Below are 16,134 nucleotides of genomic sequence, written 5' to 3' on the forward strand. Positions count from 1 at the left end.
GTTGGACTAGATGACCCTCAGGGTCCCTTCCAACTCTACGATTCTTTGATTCTAAGGTCATTCCAGGGTCAAATCACAAACTGGGACGGCTTCTGTAAATCAGAGATTGTCCCTGGAAAATAGGGACAATTGGAGGGTCTTTTTAATGAAAAATGCAGTGACTAGGAGGTTCGCTGGGACCAAATGTGCAGCGTGCATCTCACTAGTTTTGAAACGGTTGCATTGATTGTTTCCAAATGCAATTCACAGGGCTGATTTTAACATTTAGAGCCTTCATAGCTTCATACCTAGGTACTTGCAGGGCCGTCTCCTGCTATATGTACCCTCCCTATGTGGTGCCATCTGCTTTCTCTTTGGTGCCAGGAGAAAATCTTTTGGGACAGGCCTTTTAGATTAGTTTTAATTAAATTCTTACACAGGAAATGTTACCTGCTTTCTGTTTTTCTTCATTTACTGTATTTTACTGTGGGGTATTTATATGATTTCTTTAAATATTCTTTTATATAAAGCAGCCCAGGAGCTCAAGGATTGTTTAACAATCTAAGAAGATCGATCCCTGCCTGCTGGGGCAGCTCCAGCTGAATGCTTCTCCCAGCCTCACACATCCTCCACAGCACCTAGTGAACCATGATGATAAGATCATTATCCTTAAATTGTGGTGCCTGGAGTTGGACACAGTATTCCAGGTGTGGTCTAACCAAGGCAGAATAGAGTGGGACTATTTCTTGCCATGATCAGGACACTAGACTTCTGATGATGCAGCCTAGAAGAACATTTGCTTTTCTTGCTGCTGCATCACACTGTTGACTTGTGTTAAGCTTGTGGTCCACCAAGACCCTGAGACCCATTTCACATGTGCTCCTGGCAAACCAGTTGTCCCCCATCTTACATTGTCCATCTGGTTCCTCCTGCCTAAGTGCAAACCTGACATTTGTCCCTATTGAAATTCGTTTTGTTAGCTTTGGCCCAGGTTTCCACTCTGTTAAGGTCTTATTTGAGGGAACCCTTTGTCTGTGCTTTAGCTGTCAAGCATCGATGTGAGCAGCAGAACTGCAGGAGGGGGAGGAGATTCTGTGACAGGAGCTCCTGTTCCTGTAGGGGAAGGAGACTGTAGCAGACCCCACCACTAACCACCAATTAATATGGAGTGGACTCACCCTGCTAACTGCCCCCAATTAAATATAGCAGACCCACCACATGGTACGCCAACTACACAAATTTATACACAGGCCATCTTATGGAGGTCTTGTGTGAAGGAAAACTTTGTGATTTGGAGTTTGAGACAGAAGGTGAACAAACAAGAAAAGTTATATTTACAAAAAAAGTTGAAAAGTGGGAGTGGCACTTTTCGCCAGTAACCCAACCTCTTAGCAATGCCACTCCTGAGGTATTCCAATTAGTATAAAAGACCCAGAGTTTGTTACTGGCTTAAGTGTCTTTCCCCCCTAGAAGAACTCCTCTCCCCTCCTGGCTAGAATGAGACTCAGGGAGTCTGTATTCCCACAGCTCCTGCCTCACGGTGCTCAGACTCAGCCCTCCAGTTCACTCCTGGCGGAAACTCTCCCAAGACACTCAACACGGTCTTCCTATCAAAGCTACGAGGAATCTTCCTCTAGCAATAGATACTCTCCTCAGAGCAGATGTTAAACTCAAATTTGAAGACTCCCTCAAGAGGCAGTGGCATCTCCTCTTCATTGGAGGGTTTTAAGCAAAGGTTGGATGACCACCTGTCATGGATGCCCTAGTTGAGATCTCTGCATTGCCGGGGGGCCAGACTAGATGGCCCTTGGAGTCCCTTCCAATTCCACAATTCTTATACTGTGACTTTCATTGCTGTTGTGCTATGTAGCTTATTTTTGCTGTTTTTTTTGTTAATAGTGTTTTATAGAAGTAGGTAATTTTACTGATTTGTTAGCTATTATATGCAATTTATATAGTAATTGTGATGTTCTGTTATGTCATTGTTATTTATTGTTTATAAGCCGCTTTGCGACTCACGTGAGTGTAAAGGGGCATAGAAATGTAACAAAGGAAATGAAGGAAATGAAACAGTTCTATGAAATGGAAGTGGGAGGCTGAGATTCAGGAGCAAAATGCAGGCCAAAGGTTCTGTTGTTCACATTGGCTCTTTAGTTAAAACTATAACCCTTCTGAAAAATGAGATGGCAGTCAGGTTCGCTGCTTTCCTGGACACGGGCATCCTTGGATGTGTCTACTGGGGGGGGGGGGACTTAGTGGCTCTCAGCCTTTGTCTGCTACCACCTTCTCTTAAACTTCAGCTTTCAAGATTCCTCTTCTAGCATATGTTTCTCACTGTGAAATGAAACATGGTTTAGGAGTGCCATCTAATGGCCCTAGAAGAACATGACATGGTGGTGACTGACCAGGAATGAGACCTTGCGTTCACAGTGGAGATCTCAATAAAGATGCCACCCCCCTGTGTAGCTGCTGTGAAAAAGGCAAATTCCGTGCTGGGCATCATTAGGAAGGGAACGGAAAATAAAACTGCCAGTCTCATAAGGCCACTTTACAATTCTTTGGCGAGACCACATTTGGAATACTGTGTAAAGTTCTGGTTGCTTCACTTCAGAAAAGGATATAGCAGAGTTAGAAAAAGAAAGGGCAAGAAAAGGGATCAAGGGGATGAAACAATGAGGGAAGTTTAGAACATTTGGGGTCTTTTAGTTTAGAGGAAAAGCAAGTAAGAGATGGCATGACTGAGGTGCATAAAAGGCTTTCTCTTTCATAATATAAGAACTTGTGGAAATCCAATGAGGCTGAATGTTAGAGGAATCCTCAGGACAGACAAAGGGAAGGGCTTCTTCACACAGAGCAGGGAATTAGCTCCCCCAAGAGCCAGTGATGGCCATCAGCATGGATGGCTTTGAAACAGGATGTGACAAAACCATAGAGGATAAGCCTTTAAGCCATGATGGCTACACTTCTGATGGCGCATGGCAGGGTGAGAACCACACCATTGACCATGGGCAAATCTACCACTCCCAGAGCTGCTCCTCATCAGCACATTGATAGTATGGAAGAAAATCATGATGGATTACTACTACCACCACTACTACTACAGTGGTACCTCAGGTTACATACACTTCAGGTACAGACTCCGCTAGCCCAGAAATAGTACCTCGGGTTAAGAACTTTGCTTCAGGATGAGAACAGAAATTGTGCTCCGGCAGCACAGCGGCAGCGGGAGGCCCCATTAGCTAAAGTGGTGCTTCAGGTTAAGAACAGTTTCAGGTTAAGAAAGGACCTCCGGAACAAATTAAGTACTTAACCCGAGGTACCATTGTACTGTTAAATTTCTATACCACTCTTCATCCAAGCATCACAGGGCGGTTTACAATATAGCATAGCGGACACGGAGCAATGGATCCAAACTACAAGAAAGAAGATTCCACCTAAACATTAGGAAGAACTTCCTGACAGTAAGAGCTGTTCGACAGTGGAATTTGCTGCCAAGGAGTGTGGTGGAGTCTCCTTCTTTGGAGGTCTTTAAGCAGAGGCTTGACAACCATATGTCAGGAGTGCTCTGATGGTGTTTCCTGCTTGGCAGGGGGTTGGACTCGATGACCCTTGTGGTCTCTTCCAACTCTATGATTCTATGATTCTATGATTCTATGATAGGCCAAAGGCAGACATTCGGGGGGTGGGGGGGGGTGGTATGGGTTACTTATTGAACACTCACTGGACACTCCCAGAAATTATGACTGACAGACTGTATAGCTAGTCTAAACTAGAAGTCCACTGAGAGAAGACAGCTTCCTTCCTACCATGAAACCTAAAGTATTTATAAACATTTGGGGGGTGGGGGTGGGAGAGAGGGATACTCCATTTGTTTATTTCCCGCAAATGCTCCCTGTTCTTACTCATGCTTTGTGAACCAGAGTGCGTATGAAGTTCTCTTGAGTGGCCTTTGTGATAATCTCTGGCACAGGATTTGTCTTTTTGCACGAATGCTGCATTTTTGCTTCATGTAATCTCTCTCTTTCTCACCGGATAACTAACTGCTTCAGTGTCCTTGATGACTCTGCCAAACTATTCAGCTTCCCTTTTTCGGAATCAGAGAGGGACGCTGCTTTCTTTCAGCCTATCTCAGTATGCAGAGTCATGCGGCTGAGGAGGAAAGGATCTCAGCAAGCATTAAATATGCTCAGGCTCTTCAGGGAGCTTCTGGCTCTGGGATGTGCTGGTGTGCGCGCCTTATAGTCCTTCTATTGCTGCCCCAATAGCTTGCCAGATCTAACTGGGGAGGTTTCGGGAGCATCTGGAATGAAGTCTGTGTGTGGTGGTTTGGCAGTTGTCTTGACTTTAAATCAAAAACATCCTTCTAAGCAGTACAGATAATTGTGGGTGCCTCCTAGTCAGCCACTCTCATGGGGCTGTTGAAACCATTGTGAAACCAACATGAGATCCACATGAGAGGGCATCCATTCCCCCTGTGACATTCCACTCCGTGCTTCACCTTTGCTCAAACAGAGATTGTGGTGCACATACTTGCAGAATTTCCTGACAGGAGCCGTCACATGGTCTGCTGGGAGTCGATGTCTCTGTTCAATAACCAGATTCCTGGTCTGAGAATTGGAGAATTTGCCTTTCCTTTTCTGGAGGATGCTTTTGGATCCTTCATGTCACTGGAGGCTCAAGTAGCCACAATATTTTTACTGGGCAGGGATAACTTGGCCACTTTTATTTGTGCATTAGTTATCTCATGACTGGATCACTGCGCCGTTATCTGTTTGGGGCTGCCCTTGAGCTGATGCAGAATGTGGCAGCCAGGGTGCTCAGTGGCAAACCTGGCCATGCACGTATTACATCTGTGCTGAAAGAAACACACTGGTGCCTATTAGCTATACAGCCATGTACAAGGTCTTAACATAAAATACCCTGAGCAACTCAGAACCAGTGCACTTGAAGGACCAGACTGCCTTGTGTAGGCCTGCGAGCTCATTGAGATCTTTGGGGGAGGCTTATTAGCTCTGTGGCAACCTGAAGATAGTACCGGTAATCTGGTGGCAACATGCTAGCATATTTACCAGTGGCTGCAGTGCCTCAGGTGTGGAGCTTTCTTTTGCAGAGCTCTAGGATGGGCAGTTAGAGGATGGACCTGGGTGACTTCATTGCGTTAGTTAGGAATTAGGCTGGGAGAAAGGCACCTGTGAATTCAGCAGGTCTCACATAGAGAGCCACATCTTTGAAGTCTCTCAGCCCCACTCACCTCACAGAGTGTTTGTTGTGGGGGAGGAAGGGAAAGGAGAATGTGAGCCGCTTTGAGACTCCTTAGGGTAGTGATACAGCGAGATATCAAATCCAAAACTCCTCCTCCTCCTCTTCTTCACATCTCTTTGAAAAATGAACGAGAGTCACTTCTGTTGCAGACACTACAGCGACCCAGTTCCAATTTCCTAAACACTAGCCTAGTTCATATTCTTAGACAAAACTGAGATTTCTACAATTATGCATACTTAATAGTGTGGCAAGCCTGAGCTCTTAGGAAACAGGTGTGTGTGAAGGGGAAGACAACAGTTGGAGGGGAGAAATGAAGGCTGAGAGAGTGAGAGCATCTCACTTTTTCAGTCATACCTTGCCTCTTATCACCCAGCTGTGCTCAGGTTAAATGCTCAGGTTTTGTTTTTTGTTTTGGTGGGGGGAACATTTGCAGGGGAGAATCTGCAGGTAGAACAGGTGCCCACTCTTTTCAGCTCTCTTGGTTATACTCCTTCTGAACATTTTCCTCAACCAGATTCCAAGATTAGAATTAACTGCAACTGAGGAAGGATTAAGCAAATGCCCCCGTCCCTACATTACCTGAGTTTTGTAGCATGTGGGTGTTTTAAATGTGCTGAGATAATGTATATAATTCCATGCCCAAACTTTAATTTCCATACATGGCTCCTGTTGCTGCTTCATTTCCCCTCCGCTCCAATCCTTTCCATTAAATGACTGTGAATGTGGAACTAGAAAGTAAAACTTCCTAAGAAATACAGTGGGCTTGAGTGCTTATTTCACAATAAATTGGTTAGTCTTTAAGATGCCATAGGACTCTAAGAAAGACCCACACAAATATGCTGCCCCCACTCTCACCACAGATCTTAGCAGTGTTTGGGGCAACACAGCTCACCTCACCTAGGCAATACTGACAGTGTTCACACTTTTTACTAGGTCAGACATGACTGGGGTAACCTTAGACACACAAAGCATTGTTGGATGTTAATTGAGCTCAATGGGGCTTGAGACACTACCTGCTTAGAGTTGGCCCCTTCAAATCGAGAAACCAGTAGTATTTTTCTAGAAAAAGAGGTGCTGGAACTTACCATGAACACCTCCCTTGTTCTCTTATAATGGTACAGTGGTACCTTGGGTTACATACACTTCAGGTTACATATGCTTCAGGTTACACACTCCACTAAGCCAGAAATAGTGCTTCAGGTTATGAACTTTGCTTCAGGATAAGAACAGAAATCGGGCTCCGGCGGCATGGCGGCAGCAGGAGGCTCCATTAGCTAAAGTGGTGCTTCAGGTTAAGAAAAGTTTCAGGTTAAGTACGGACCTCCGGAACGAATTAAGTACTTAACCCGAGGTACCACTGTAATGGCACCCACCTGTGAGGTGATGGAACTCAGTTCTGGTGAGTTCTGGCTGGAAAAAAAAGTCCAGAGAAAGAGAAACTGTTAAAAGAGAATCTAGCATGTCTTTGTAGGCACATTTCAAGATCCTACTGGAGGCAAGGTCTACCAGAGGTCCAGAAACCTCTACAGGGAACAGGAGGAGCAGCCCAAGGGTGAGACGCTGTATCCAAGAAACCTCCAAAAGCAAGCAGAACAATTTGCAATATTAAGCAAGCCCTAAAGTCTAACAATGCCCATTTGTACTCCAAAGTAGAAATGAATTCACTGTGTTGTGAAAACTTTGGTCAGCTTGGCATTGCAGTAGGACAAACCAAGCAACTATGCTGTTAAATGATTAACAGACTGCTTGGAAACAAATTTTAGGCTCACCATGTCAAACATATGGTATCTTTCTTGGGGGGCCATAGAACTCTAAGGGTGGCTAGTTAGTTGGCCCCATCCCAGAACAAAGAAACACATCCTCCCCGGCTCCCCACCTTACCCTTTCCTTCCTTTCCTCCTGCTCTGCTTCCTGCTCAGCCCTCAGATCCTCACTCTCTGGAGTATATACTTTTAGGAGAAATTTCCTTGCACCTGCTTAAGACGTGATGTAACTGTAGTAATAATTCACCCAAGGCAAATATTGGCTGAAAATTTACTGTTCTTTCTTCGCTTCTATTTAACATTTAGAAGCTGTACTTTGGGGCCTGATCCAGAACTCCACACAGTACCTTAGCTTTAAAACCGCAAAATAGTTGCTAATATACCTGGACATTCACTTTCTTCTCTTTTGCACGTAACTGACTGAGGGAAGGGGGTGATAACCAGATCGCATGCAAAAGGAACTAGAAGGTGAGTCAGGTTGATTATGGTGGAGGGAGAGTCGGCCTTGGACTGTGGAGGCCTGTTCCCAAGCCCCTGCCCTTTTCTAGGCTCCCACAGTAACTTAGATCCGAGAATGACCCAGGAAAAATCAAAACACATTTGGTACACTGATTTCAAAGTACACAACTAGAGATGGAAAAGCAGAACCTGAGCACAAGAACACCTTCCAGTAACTGCCATTCAGATACTCCACCAGGGCTCTTTCCAATTTGCTCTTTCCAATCAGGGTGGCTAATTTTCAGTCAGGATGCTGCTCATTTGCCACAACCTAAAAAGCTTTGTCAACCCCTCAGCCAGCTACAAGTCACCATAGGTGCAGATGGTATTGGATCAAACAGCCACTATACCATTATAAAATGCACATGCAGAAAGGCTCATTGTCTTGCATATTTTAGGGGATAAAAAAACACTTTTTAATGCAAAGTTTCCTAGTAATTTGTGGTTCTTGGTAGACTGCACTAGAATGAGGATTTGCTTTTAGCGCTCATTCACTCAATGGTTAAGTTCTTGTATAATTGTAAGTCTTTCTTGAAACACTTTTTTTCTCAAGACATGTTGCTTTTTCACAAGTTTTGAGGAACCCCAAACAGTAGCCGAGGTTATTTGAGATGTTATGTTTAATTGAAGGGAAAAGGAAGAAAAGACTGTGACTCCTCAGCCATTTTTTCAGTTTGTTTGGCCTGTAACAAGATATGACTGAAGCTCCAAGTGTTTGCTTGACTGTCTACTTTACAGATGCTTCAAATAATCACCAGCTCTTTTTTTTTAAACCAAAACCACCGTCCAGTTTATGCGAAAATGTTCAGCAGTATTGAGGTGGGGGAAATCCTTCTCTTTACTCCTTGCCAAGCATTAAGCTGCCCCCACTTGTTTCTTAGCCATCACGTGGCCACATTTGACACCATCCTTGCCTGAAAGGGAGTGCCCATGTGACTAATTTAGTAAGAAGAAGAATTAATAAGCAGCCAGGAGGGGAAAGGATGAACATGTGCTTTTTCAGAAGAAATTTGCACTCCATCTAAATCTCTATCTCCAACATAAAAATCAAAACTGGCAAATATTCAGCAGAACCTGCATAAATATAGACAACACTCATCACTTTATGTAATGGATTCTGCTGGGAAAGGATCCTGCAAGCTCTAATGCTCTCTCTGTGTGTGTGTGCAATCTTCTTCCTAGCCTCATCTTTCAGTTTATTGGATAAAGATCTGTCTGAGCAAATGTTTCCAAGGCCATTGGGCCACATGCATACCTTTCCAATGCACGTTGCCTCCGGCTCGCTGATCAATGACTTCCTGCATGGATCCTGGAATGCTGTGGGAAGCGGCATATACAATTCCCTGCACTCATTTAGCTGCTGTTCTGTCAAAAGATAAAGATGTCCTGGCCTGGATTCAGCTTAGAAGGCATATGAAGTATATCAGCTGAGGCTGGATGGAGCAGAATAAACTGATGGCCAGTCCGGATATTGCTTCTATTTCTGGGACGTGGTTGCTTTCAAAGCCAATGCACACTGATTTATCTAAAAGCCCAGGTGCATAGGAATACAATATGCATTATCGTTGTGAAAAAGCAAAAAGCCTCCCCTCATTTTTGAAACCAACCGGCGCAATGAAGATAAAATGATAGTTGCCCCTCTCCAGTTTTAGGGAGTGGTTGTGCAAGGAGTCCACTTTAGCAGTCCTGGGTGGAGAGTAGAGAGCAGGGCTTGCAAAAGGGAACATGCCAAGGTCCTTAGTGTCTTGCTCCAGCTCTGCAGTTTTGGCCCTGTCAGAAGCAGCAAGCTCTTGCCTCTGGAGTAGGTGGAATGAAGCTGAACTAAGCCTAGGTCTGAGAGTCCTTGTCGCAGAAACGAAGGCGCTTTCACTGGCTCCCTCAACTGGGCTGGGCCTCACCATTCACTAGATGTGGCCACGATTACAATTGAAATTCCAGCAAAGTGTTGCTTCCCTGCCCTCCTGGGGCGTTGTCAGCCAGTCAGTCTGATTCTAGGCAGTGTCTCATATTAGTCCTACTCATGTAGTCATGGAAGTGGTTGTGGTTGCATAACTTTGTAGTGCGGGAATAGTTAGGCATTAGATTAAAGGCAGAATTGGACATTCATTGGTTTTATATGAGTACTGCATGATTTTGTGCCCTGTAATAGTTCTCCTTGCAGGACTGGTAATGTGTGAGCGTATTTAATATTTAATGCTGTATTGTTTTTAACACTTGATTGGGAGCCACCCACAGTGGCTGGGGAAACTCAGCCAGATGGGCGGGGTATAAATAAATTATTATTATTATTATTATTATTATTATTATTATTATTATTATTATAGCACGCCAATGCAAGAAATGCTCTGTGCTGTTTTCTGGCACCGGCTGCTCTCTTTTGGGAAGCAGCAAAGTTGTGCTTATGGTGTGAATAGTGTGAGTCCACAGCAGGGGTTGCTTGTGTGGCACTTGGGGGTGTCTTCTGGTGGTCCCCACAAAGCCTCTGAGCACCTCATTTCCTCCCCCCTTGGTCACAAGGTGGTGTGGATGGAAAGGGTGGCACTCATTCCAATTTCTACTGGATAAAACGTTTATCCAGATCCTTTTGGAACATTAGGTGATGTGCGCTGTTTTTCTTCTTGAGGGGGGAGGGACAAGACCAGCGATAAGAAGGGGTGGTACCAGTGGCGTAGCGTGGGTTGTCAGCACCCGGGGCAAGGCAAGTAATTTGCGCCCCCTAACCCGGGGCAAGGCAAGAAATTTGCACCCCCCCCCGCTGCACTGTCCCTCCCCCAGATAGTCCCTCGCTCTCTCTCCGCACCACACCGCATGCCTGGCACCCTCCCCTCCACAGTGGGCGGCGACCCGACGGCTCGGATCGGATTCGCACAGCCAGCACTGCAGTGAGAGTGAGTGAGCCAGGTAGGGGCAGAGAGCTGCGAGTGCGAGCGCGCCCCCCCCAGATGTTGCGCCCGGTGCGGCCGGCCCCCCTGCACCCCCCATGCTACGCCACTGGGTGGTACCCATGGCAAACCCCCTCAGAACTCCAAATGTACCCACAGGCTTAAATACACTGCTGGCTCCTGGAGTTGCCGTCCACTAGCTATGTGGGAAAGTCCCTCTTGATCAGAAATGGCCACATACCTTCCACTGAAATGCCCCAGGAGCTTCCCAGGTGCCCACTCCTCCAGAGTGCTGTGGCTCAGCACCACTGTGCTCTTTGCAGAAGAGAGCCTGGAGGCCCCGGAGAGGAATAGGCTGGTGGGTCGCCAGATGTGAGAGCGGCAGGAGATTTCATGGCATTGGGAGTCGTTGGGCACATTGCAGCACAATTGATGCAGAAGCAATGCACCTCGCTGGGAGCATGAAGGGGGGTGGGGGTGGAGTGGGGAGAAAGCAGGAGGACACATGGGGTCCCCTTCATATCCACAGAACCATGAGCAGGAACAGGATAAAATAGGTATAAAATATGTATATAATTTGTGTTCATTTCATATTTAAATGAGAAATACATTATTCTGTGGGAGAGATATCCCAGATATGTAGATGTCCCTTTCCTCCATCCTTCAAACATATATTCACACATTCTTTTCTTTACGTTATTCCGTTATCTGGGAGAGGCAACATACTCTCGGGCTCAATTAGCAGTTGCCAATTTGTCAGCCCAAGATTAATTGTATTGCTACTGCTGCTTCCTAAAATACAGGCCTGGAATGGGAAAAATGCTGAGCTTCCCTGAATGAAGCCGTAGCTGTGAGAATGGCGCCTTCCTAATTAAACAATGGGGAAATGCCCCCATCAGAGATGCATCACAGAATGGGAGAAAATGAGAACACGTGAGTTCCCGTCAGCTGTCAAAGATCCCACTTAGAAAACAACCGGTATATTTATGCTCTTGGGCAAGGAGGAGACCTGCTTCCCTTGGGAACCACAAATCCATTTAACTCTTTATTAAGTACTCAGCTTAAAATGCCCTGTATTATCTTGAGCACACTCTAGAAATTTGGCAGGGTTACCCATCAATATTATTGGAGCCTCTTTGGTCACAGTACTTCAAAAATAAAGCAGCCTGACTTGCTCTGATAGGCAGAAATTGGGGCAACACAACTGCACTATTAAAGGCCGCTCATTAGCCTCTGGCTGACCTTGACAATTTTGTGTCTCTCCAAGTCTTCCACCAATTGCCTTTATGGGGAGCTTCTTCATTCTCCCAAGACACAAGGGTGGACTGTGCGGCTCACCCCTTTTTTCACCCCTCCTTTCATAGGCACATGCCACTCTTGTGTGCAGAGTCATACACCCAGTGAGAGGGGATCCATTGAAAAATACACACATTAACAATAATTACTTTTCATTTGCTTTGCTTTCCCTGCTTTTAAGGCCACCAGTTTTATAATTGGCTGGTTGCTTTCGAAAAAAAAGAGCATCTGAGTGTGTCAAAACTGCTGTTGTTTTATTTGCAAGAGGCTCAGTAATACAATGCTGAGTGACAATATGCCTTGTAGTTACATAAGCTCCGAACTATTTTGCAGCGCAAGAGGTGGCGTGTGGCATGGGTGCCTTTTCTCACTTCCATATGCAGAGGGAGGACTTCTGCATTTGCCTTGCAGGTTGCCTTGCACAGTTGCCTCAGATGATATGGGAAAAGAGGAAGCCAGCAGGTAAAGGTAAGGTGCATAATTGCAGAGAGTGGGCGAACTGCCGAGTGATTGTGGAAAACATTTCCCCTTGCCAGGACCAAAAAAGTAGCAGGACAAAGGCTGTGCAGATTTCCCCTTTCCTTCCTGCCTCAGATGATAGCCAGCTACAGCCACTTGTCGCCTAAATGTGCTGCAGGCTTGTATTCCTGCATGAGGACATGGCTGCAGGTGGCTTGGGAGCTGCACACAGAAAGAACAAATTTCTGGTTGTAGGCTTGTAGCCACCACAGTGCAAGCACCAGCACTTCACTCACAATTATCATGGCTTGAACCCTAAAGGAATCACTACTAACTTTTATAAAAGATTGTGAGTCTCTTTGAAAGTGTGCCACTTGGTTTTGAAGGTAAACAGCGAACATATGAACAGTTCTGTTTCAACCCATCAGAGGGCAATAGTGCAAATGGGCATCCAGTGGTAACATCTGATTCTATAACTGTATTTTCTAAGCATAACATTTAAGAGACCCCATTAATAGAATCCTATGCAATTTTATTTTATTTAATATATGGGGGGGGGGGTTAAATAAAACCTCCCATATCCAATCAACCGAGGGCAGCTAATGAAAACTATTGGAAATAATAAAACCCCAGCAATCCTTTTTTAGCCTTTCATTAGTATTAATAATTTCAAAATAATCTTAGGCTTTGATCCTATCACACTGCTAATTGCAGCCTAGCTGTCTGGGAATTGTGGTTTGCTTTTCAGCACAATGACACCCCAGTCTTATGGATCTCTGTTCCAATCAAAGTAGACCTTTGTTCCAGTCTCTGTTGCAGATGGATGAGAGACAGGGGTTGTGTGCACATTGTAACTTGAAAGCACATTCGGAGCACATTCTTTCCCTCAAAGAATTCTGGGCACTGTAGTTCGTTCTGGGTTGCTTGGAAATGAAACTCTGTGAGAGGTAAACTACAGTGACCAGAATTATCCAAGTGCTTTGAATGTGCTTTAAAGGAATAGAGCGCACACAACCTGAATATGCATAATACTCAGCCCAGTCCAGAAGTCATGGCTACGCGGGTCAGGAAAGCCGTCACTTCCCAGGAGGAAGTGAAGATCTAGATTTGGCCCTGGCCTCTATACCAATGACCAGCTGGTCACTGCTGTCCTTGACTATCTGAACATGCAATTGTAATTCAATTAAAGGCACTAAATAAATGTTTTGCTAATTCCAAATGGATATATTTCACTGGGAGGCATTCTGAAGCCTGGCTCTAAGGAAAAACTCTTATTTCCAACTTCAGATAACCTCATTTGGACCAGGACCTTGGTACGGGGGCAGGGAGGGGGAATTAACCCTGTTCCATGAAGTTATTCCATAATAATTTTGTTCCATGAAGTTATTTGCCCTTCAAAGAAAAACTTACTGCTACCACTGCTACTACCCTCCCCTTCCAAGAAAATAGCAGCTTGAGATGTGATTTTCATCAGGAGACTGGCATGGGAAAATGACATGTTTGGCCCCCCGTCTCCCTTATTTCAGTCCTGATCCTGGGTTTTATATTGTAAACCACCCTGTGTTCTTTGGATGAAGCGTGGTATAGAAATTTAATAAGTAGCAGCAGCAGCAGCAATATGCCTGTATTTCAGTAATTCAGATATGAGGCATGATTTACCCTGCTAGCCCATCTCTGGTTTCCATAAGGTCCACACAACACCCAGAGAGAAGGAAATGCCCAACTGTTAAGTCAGCAAACAGATGAATGCAGTCCTCACCAGCACTGACACAGACCAAAGGAAAAGTTGCTTTTGTAAGCCACCAGGTATCAAAGAGTATCAGCCTGAACAATTTACCACCTCTAGTAAGTACAGTACAGGTCACTTTAGAATTAAAGCAAATGTACCTTTGGCAGAGAATTTCTTCAAAAACAATTGTTCTGCTGTGGCATCAGAGCATGTGAATTGAGCACATTCTGTGATGGACTTAGGTTGCTATCTAAGCAAAGTTATACATTTTTAAGACATGCATCAGAACCTGTAGGACTTAACTAGCAAATATAAAGACTCCCCTAGCTGTAATTAATGTAATCTAACAAGACTCTTGGATTAGCAGGTGGATAAAATCTCTTTAAAAATTGTGCCTCTACAGAAAAACGTGCATTCAGATATCCAAGACAACTTAGCACTTGGCATCAGCACTGGAATTCCACCATCTGTATTCTGCAATGCGTATGTCATCACAAGCCCCAAACTTTAAAGGGTTTCCCCCCGCTCTTCAACATTTGGTACCCAGATTGTGCATATTCCCCTGATTAAATTATTGCCTTACACCCCAACCACTTTAATAGTTTAACGTAATATGACATCCTTTGTGCTGAAGGGCTCAATTTCCTGTACTGCAGTTGCACTAAGCCACATCATATTCATTACACTGGGCAACAATTTTTTACTTTTTGAATGTTGTCTAGATTTCTACAACTGATTTAGGGTATTTTTGCACTGCTGAATCAGGAAATTGCATCCGTTTCTCTCCATCAGGTCAGGTTTACTGTAAACTGAATGGTGGGCATTGATAAAGGTAAGTACACGTAAATTGCATGTTGCTTCACCATTTTTCAAACTTCGGGGCTTGAACTTCTGTTTCTTGGAACTCCTGGAATGCTCAGCGGCAGGGAGGTCTCTCTTCAGAGTCCAACAGTAATCAGCCATGACTGCGTCCCAGCGACCCTGATACCTGGTCTCCATTTCTTTCATGTCCTGATGGAATCTCTCCCCCTGCTTGTCACTCATTGAACCCAGGTTCTCAGGAAACCGGTCCATATGTGAAAATAGGTAGTGCATCTTGACGCTCATATTGCAGCCCAGGTTTCTGAAAGCAGTCAGCATGTTGTTGACAAGTTCTGCGTAGTTTCTGGCCTTATTGTTGCCAAGAAAGTTCTTCACTACAAGAACAAATGCCTTTCACGCTTCCAGTTCCACTTCGTTCATTGAATTTCCGAACTCTGGATCTCTGATGAGCTGACGGATTTGACCGTAAAAGATGCCAGCTTTCAACTTCCCCATGGTCAATCCTGGAAAAGCCTGGCACAAGTAAGTGAAGCAGTCACCATCCTTGTCCAGAGCCTTGGTGAACTGCTTGATTAAGCCAAGCTTGATGTGCAGCGGTGGGAAGAGTATTCTGTCTCTGTCTGCCAGAGGGGCGTTGATGACGTTCCTTTTTCTGCAAGGCACCAATTCCTCCCGCACAGGCCAGTCCTTCTTTGTGTAATGCTGAGCACGGTCCCTACTATCCCACATGCGCAGAAAACATGGGTACTTGGTGAAGCCAGACTGTTGTCCCAACAAAAAGTTCACCATCTTCAGGTCAACACAAATAAACCACTTATGCTGATCATAACCAATTTTCTCCAGCACATACTTCACCGCTTCATAGTTCTCCTTCAGAGTACTCGAGGGAGCCAGGAGTATAGAGGCAAACTGGTTGCCGTTGTGTAGCAGAACACATTTCAGTGATCGCTTGCTGCTGTCAATGAACAGTCTCCAATCTTTGGGTTCGTACTGTGGCACTCCAAGCTTGAGCAGAAGCTGCGCAATATCTGCACAGTACACCAAGTCCTTCTCTTCCGAGAAAAAACGGAGGTACTCTTGATGCCTGTTGCAGAAGAAGCTGATGCAAGCACTGTCAGAGAGGAGGTTTTTTCCCTTCAATCTGGATGCCAACAGTTTGGCAGAGTCCTTTGACAAGCTGAGGTCACGAACTAGATCATTCAACTCCTTTTGGGAAAATGGATGTGGAGCATCATCTTCAAGAACCACTTCTTCTTCTTCATGTCCTTCAACACTGGAGGCATCTTCGTCACTAATGTCAGGAAGTTCTCCGGAGATAGGCACTGGAATTTCATCACAATGAGCTGCAGGACGACGTGCTGATTGAAGATCAGGATACTTCGTGGGGCGGCTGCCCCATTACCTTAGTTTTGATGCCCCAACTTTATGCTTTGCCACACCAATT

The sequence above is a fragment of the Podarcis tiliguerta genome (genome assembly GCF_965153285.1).
Source record: "Podarcis tiliguerta genome assembly, chromosome: 12".
In the NCBI taxonomy this organism is placed as follows: Eukaryota; Metazoa; Chordata; class Lepidosauria; order Squamata; family Lacertidae; genus Podarcis; species Podarcis tiliguerta.